Source organism: Cydia fagiglandana, chromosome 9 (genome assembly GCF_963556715.1).
Source record: "Cydia fagiglandana chromosome 9, ilCydFagi1.1, whole genome shotgun sequence".
NCBI classification, from domain to species: domain Eukaryota; kingdom Metazoa; phylum Arthropoda; class Insecta; order Lepidoptera; family Tortricidae; genus Cydia; species Cydia fagiglandana.
Window position 1 is genome coordinate 825,208 of NC_085940.1, and position 6,554 is coordinate 831,761.

A 6,554-nucleotide genomic window follows, 5' to 3' on the forward strand; every position below is an offset into this window, starting at 1 on the left:
AATCTTTATTTTATTCTGTTTTTAGTATTTGTTGTTATAGCGGCAACAGAAATACATCATCTGTGAAAATTTCAACTGTCTATTACGGACTATTACGGTTCGTGAGATACAGCCTGGTGACAGACGGACGGACGGACGGACGGACGGACGGACGGACGGACGGACGGACAGCGAAGTCTTAGTAATAGGGTCCCGTTTTACCCTTTGGGTACGGAACCCTAAAAAGTAGTGTATAAAATTTCCTGTGGTTAAAAATAATGGATTTTGTCTATGAATGAAAAACACAATTATTACTATAGTTTGTTTTTTTTAGCATTCGAAATAAGGTAAACAATCTTGACGTGTCTTTTAATTGAAAAACACATTTTAAAAATAAGTTACGGCAAATATGTAACAATTATAAATCTAATACGATCATTTATATTCTTCTGCTTTCATAAGTAAACGTTTTTGATTTTTAAAAAACCTGATAACACTGAGTATGTGGGGGAAGCGCTGCTGGCCTAGCCGAAAGCAATTCGGAGGTCACGGGTTCTAACCCCGGTTCGTACCAATGATTTTTCGAACTTTTGTACGAAATAGCATTTGATACCTACCTATTTACACACCGATACCTATTTTTCGGTGAAAGAAAACAATGTGAGGAAACCGGACTAATCCAAATAAGTTTACTCTCTGGGTTGGAAGGTCAGGGCAGTCGCTTTCGTAAAAACTAGTGCGCATGCCAATTCTGGGATTAGTTGCCAAGCGGAGATTGAATATCTGGGAGACCGACCAAAGCTTAGAAAACATAAAAACTCAAAAATGCGCGTTTTCTCATAGACCTAGCTAAGAGATCAAACCCCTTATAGCAAATTTCATCGAAATCGTTAGAGCCGTTTCTGATACCATCCAAATATGTATATAAATAAATAATTATATATATAATAATTGCTCGTTTAAAGGTAAGATAACACAAAGGAGAAACGAAAAGAAATTACCTACTCGCACCAGTCTTGAACCCCAATCCTCTTGCACGTATTTCCACGAACATACCGTTACGCTATTGCAACATACTTACGTTGTGTGAAATTGTCTACTACAAGGATCACGGAAACACTGTTTGCATGTGTGAGTAATAGTAGGAAAAAGCGTGACAGCAACACTCCGTCGAATTAAAAAGGTGGTTTTTGCACAATGAAGTATTCAATGTTTATTCTAATAGTTCAATATTTACTTAAAAAGTGCGCGAAACATACTTTTAAGTATACAAATACCAAGACCATTTCACAAAAAAATAAAATCTGAAATTTTGCAAAAGTGGTGCCATCTAGCGAGAGTTAAGTTTTGAGTAACCTAGGCGAACCACCTTAATTAGCTGTTCTACACCCACACATTAAAATTTTCGTCGTTTGGGTCACAAACCGCAAATTCATACAAAAATACGAAAGACCACACTCTCCCATCATCGTTAGTCAATAAAAACTAAACAAAACACTCGTACTGTATCTTGTTTCAACAAATTACAACAGACTTCCAAACAAAAGTTAACAGACTGGTTATAATGAAGAGATCGCCGGTTCCAGTGTAGTAATAAAATATTGACAGCGCACAATAGGCTGTAATGATTGAGCCAGGGCCCACAGTTATTGAATCGGACAATACTCCGCTTAGGTGGAGGAGGCATGCGAGACGAAGCGGAGGCGAGGCGGTAAACATGAGTGAAGATTTAATAGACATTTTTGATGCGCTGAAAAGACTACAAAATATCTTCTAAAATAAAAAGATCTTTGAAATATCGTAACATTTCCTGTGGCAAGCTCTCCAATAGACAGGATTCCTTTGATTCCTGTTTTTTGTTCTAAAGTTTCCGGGAGCTTTACCAATGTTTTAGAAACTTTCTACAGGATACTTCAATCCTGTAATAAATTCCTGATATGGTCTAGTTGTAAGGAATGCTTTAAACTTTCATGTGTTCTAACTTTGGCTCGCCACCAGCTCTTCTCTCTGTCTCTCGCTCTCTCTTTCTCTCTCTCTCTCTCTCTCTCTCTCTCTCGCTCTCTCTCTCTTTTGGAAACCGGCCTTAGCCCAGAGCCCTGAGGTTTGTTGTCAGAGTCAGGTGGCCGTTGTTTTGATTAAAAACAGTGCTTTCGCCGATTTTTACTATTAGATTGCCGAAACAGATCCCAAGCTCCTTTGAGCTACAACTACGAAAACGCTAAAACTTAGCGTATTTACTAATTTTACTAAAGAGAAGAAAATCTTCTCAGGTGCAATTATTTTCCAACAACGCCTGATCTGAAATCAAGATACATGTATGATTGATACGCCCAGAAATTTGCACATTTCAATCCGAGGCCGTCAAGTCCGTATTTCATTCATCCAAAACTAATTGGCGAATTGCCGTAAAAGTACGAATTTGTATACGAAACATAAATTAAAGAAAACAGTTACCCAAAAGCAACCGGGCCCCGGGCACAAGCATAAACCAGTGTAGAATTAAATTTATTAACTTCGTGCGTTATCTTCGTACATCTCCGTTGAGCGGCGCTCGCGCACTTACAAAGGGAATAACACCTTACAACGTCGTATCTTCACTTTCCGTGCCAATCAAAAATGAGCCTTATTTTATGTTCTCTAAGGTTGAATTTAAAAGTGAGTGTACAAGTGATATAAGTTGTTTTAAGGAGATATGATTGAGAGGAAAGCCAATTCGGTCTCAAGGTGTGAAGCTGTCATGGCAGATATGATGACTCCATTATTAAGAGAGGTGCTCAGACATTTATGGGCTCGTTTATGCGTGTTGGTTTCTCTCTCGCACGTGGGGAGAGAGAGAAGGACGGAGGTTTCATGTCTTTTTGCGGGAACGCTAGACATTCCTGGCTTTAGTAATGTGAGGTTGGGAGAGTTTATGGTAAACTAGGTTTTGTGCTGGAAACTAACATATTATGCGGATTATATGATACAAATTCTAAGGTTTCGTTGGAAGTTGATTTCATTAGTAATTATTTTGCGTGAACTTCAGTAACCCCGACGCCAAAAACAGGGGTGGTAAGTAGAAGTTTGATCGCTATGTGTGTATGTCTGTCTGTGATACCTCAAGTCTTAAACATTTTTAGTGTTCCGTACAAAACTTTGTTCATGGAACACTTATGGGATGGGGAATGCAAAACGCATTTAATTTAGTTAATTTTTTTTTAATGGAAAGTAGGTTGTCTAGCGCTGGTTCTTAGATATATATAAGTATTATATGAAAATCGGCTCATACGTTTCATTGCGTTTTTTAATTTATATTTTTTTATTTTTCTAACCTTGTGCAGCGTGAAGAGACTATTGGTTCTAAACCAACACATCCCTCGCTTCTCGCTACACATCTTCGCATATCTCTGGTGGAAACGTAGTACTATGGAAATAATGGAAAGTAACAACTAAAAATGGCAACATTTACATAAACGATAGATTGAAATCATTTCACATCATGAACGCAATCTAGCCGTCCGCATGACAAACGACCGCTGATGGTACTTGATTAAATCGCACAATAGTCATCAGCACATCATTAGCACCCCCTTCCCCCTCCCCCTTCTTACAATTAACGATGCGCACTGTCATGTTTTGTTTTCGGCCACGCCCACCGCGCGCTCCACCAATGGCGTGGCTGCGCGGGCGACGGTTATCTGTGTAATTAAAATGGTTTAGATTTAACCGTTGGTAATAACTGGATTATGGTTCTAGATTGAGATGTTATTTGTCTGTCATTGTTGTTATTATGATTGTTAGTTTGAGTGCTGGGTTGGATTTTATATCACTGCTTTCGTGTTTCGCATCTTTTTTTTCGAACATAATGGATTAATGGAGTAACAATACTTTAAATGAAAATAATTTTACGAACGAGTAAAAGTTATCTTAACTATAACTCGGATCTAAAATGTAGAATGTATTAATTATTTGATTATACAGTCTTGCTCTAATGGTTAAAGAAAATTAAAAAAGTATTTATTTAAAGGCTAAAGTAACTTTGTTTTAATTGACCACAGTTTTAATATTATATAGTCATGGACTAGAGGAACGCAAAATAATAGATTGTTAACCAAGGGTGGAAACTGATCCATTTCACCCGAGATATTTTGGCGCTCGAACGAAGAGAGAGCGCCAATAGTTCGAGGGTAAGATGGTTACTTTTACCCGAGTTAAACACTCTACTTTTCATTTCGACTATGAGGAAAGTCAAACACAAGAAATTACATTCATTCATTCATTCAGTTTCACTTTTTTTAAGGCGCGTATACATTAAGGCCGTTTTAGATACATCCCAATTTAAGATTGGATTGTCTATGGTTTTCGATTTTTTTTCGATCAAAATGTAAACGGCGCCAATTTCAGTCATGCGGAAGCTAATGAGAGCTTTTAACTGAATAATATGCCGTTGTTCGAAGTCAAAATTAAAAAAAAATTACTTTCCACCCTAGGGTGGGAAATTAAATTTTCCACCCGGTTATCAGCCTATGAAAGGTGAACTTTCCGAACAGGAGAGATGAAAAAAAGGTTTAATTACCTACTGGATTACAGCATCTAAAGTAATTTCAATATTAGTTATTAAACTTTTTTATGCATTCATCGAAATTTGTCCATGAGTGTAGTTTTGTTCTAGTTACTCATAGTCATTCTCATATGTACCAAAAAAAAGTGAAAACCACTGAAAGAAATATACTTGTAAAAGTTATGTAGAACGTAAAATTTAACATCAATTAGATTTCGATATTTTTTTATGACATAGATAGCAAACGAGCAGAAGAATCACTTGATGGTAATCCATTATCGTTGCCCATGGACACCAACAACAACAACAACAACAACAACACTGCTACTTCAGAAATCTAAGCTATACATGTACTTAATGAGAGATTTAAAAGTGACATTCCATTTCCAACTGCAGCTGCAATACTGTTCATTTTACTATGGAAACGCGTCGCTGTCAGTGTCAATTTCTATAGTAAAATGAACAGTATTGCAGCTGCAGTTGGAAATGGAATGTCACTCTTAATTTCATCTTTCTGAATGATCTTATTTCTTATCTCCTAGGCGGCATTGAGACTAAAAAACTAAAAAACCATGTTAAAATTATTTTAAATTAATACTAACATAATTCTAGACGTCAAACAGTTATACAATGACGTCAAGCAAAAAAATTCTTACACTGCAATTCAAAAAGTCGCAAATAGCATCAGATTTCCAAACGATTTTCAGTTGTATCACAAGTGAATAAGGCTCAGATTAGCGTGTCTGTATCTGTCGGTTAGTCGTTGTGTTTTTAAATTTCGAATGACAAAAACATCCTTTGTGATGATGATGATCCCGCCTTGTTTGGAATGCGAGCTTTAGGGTATGGTCGAGACACAAGCGGAAGCGAATAGCGGTAATGGGTCATAAAAAAATCAGGTTTTAAAAAATATCTGAACGCGCATTCAGAATCAGATATTTGTGAGCGCCTTTGCCGCTCTGATATATCTAGGATGTAAAAAGGCCTTAGCCATTAAAGAGCGTACTCCCATCTTAAATGCCAACAACGCACTGCAACCCCTCTGGTGTTGCAGCCATTGCAGGTGTCGATGGCCGAGGTCTGCTCATCATCAGGTGATTCATCCGCTCGCTTACCTCTTATTCCATTTAAAAAAACACATATACCTACTTGTATGACCTCAGGTCAACTTTCGGCTGTCACCAAACCGAATCAAAATTTATAGCCGCGACACATTTGTCCCTTTTTTCACCCGCCAGGCATAATGAGGTTCACAGGTGCGTGCGCAGCGGGGCGCGCCGCGGGGCGCCTCGTTATTAGCACCTCGCGGCTCAAACGGGCCGACAGTTAATGTAGATGTTGGGTTGAGCTAGGTTCACACCATAGAGAAACATAAGTAGGGAAAGAGTGCTGACTTCATCCACCAGTTTTCTTACCAAAACGCGAATTATCACGCGTATTCGGGAAACGAGATAATCACAAGATCTAGAAACGATATAGAGATCAACTAGATTTACATTAGATATCGACTAGATGTGACTTGGATATCTAAGTCATAACATAACTTGTCGAAATCGTTCAAGAGGACCTCCAGAATCGCGGAAACGTCAAATTTGACATATCTATCTCGTCGAAATCGTTCAAGAGGACTTGCAGAATCGCGGAAACGTCAAATTTGACATATCTATCTTACAAATATCTTTAAATTATCCATATCGTAACTTGCTGAGGTCTAGTAGAGATCTAATACATTTTCAGAATCGAGCCGTATATTTGTAGTTGACATCTAGCGTCGAACTTCATAAGCGCCGTGAAATTCATTGCGCTTACGCGTTTCGATCGCGAGATTCACGCACCGGATAGAAGCGGGTAACCATAGGGTTATTAGTTCAATAGATTTTAAAGGCTCCACAGTCCACACGGTCCATACAGGGCCAAACGTCGGGATCTCCAAGAGATCTCCCCGAGGTCCTACTCAACATTAGAGGTTTAAGAGCCAGCAGGAGTGGTAATTTCTCCATACAAACGTACTCGACTGTTTCCTCCGTGGGTTTTG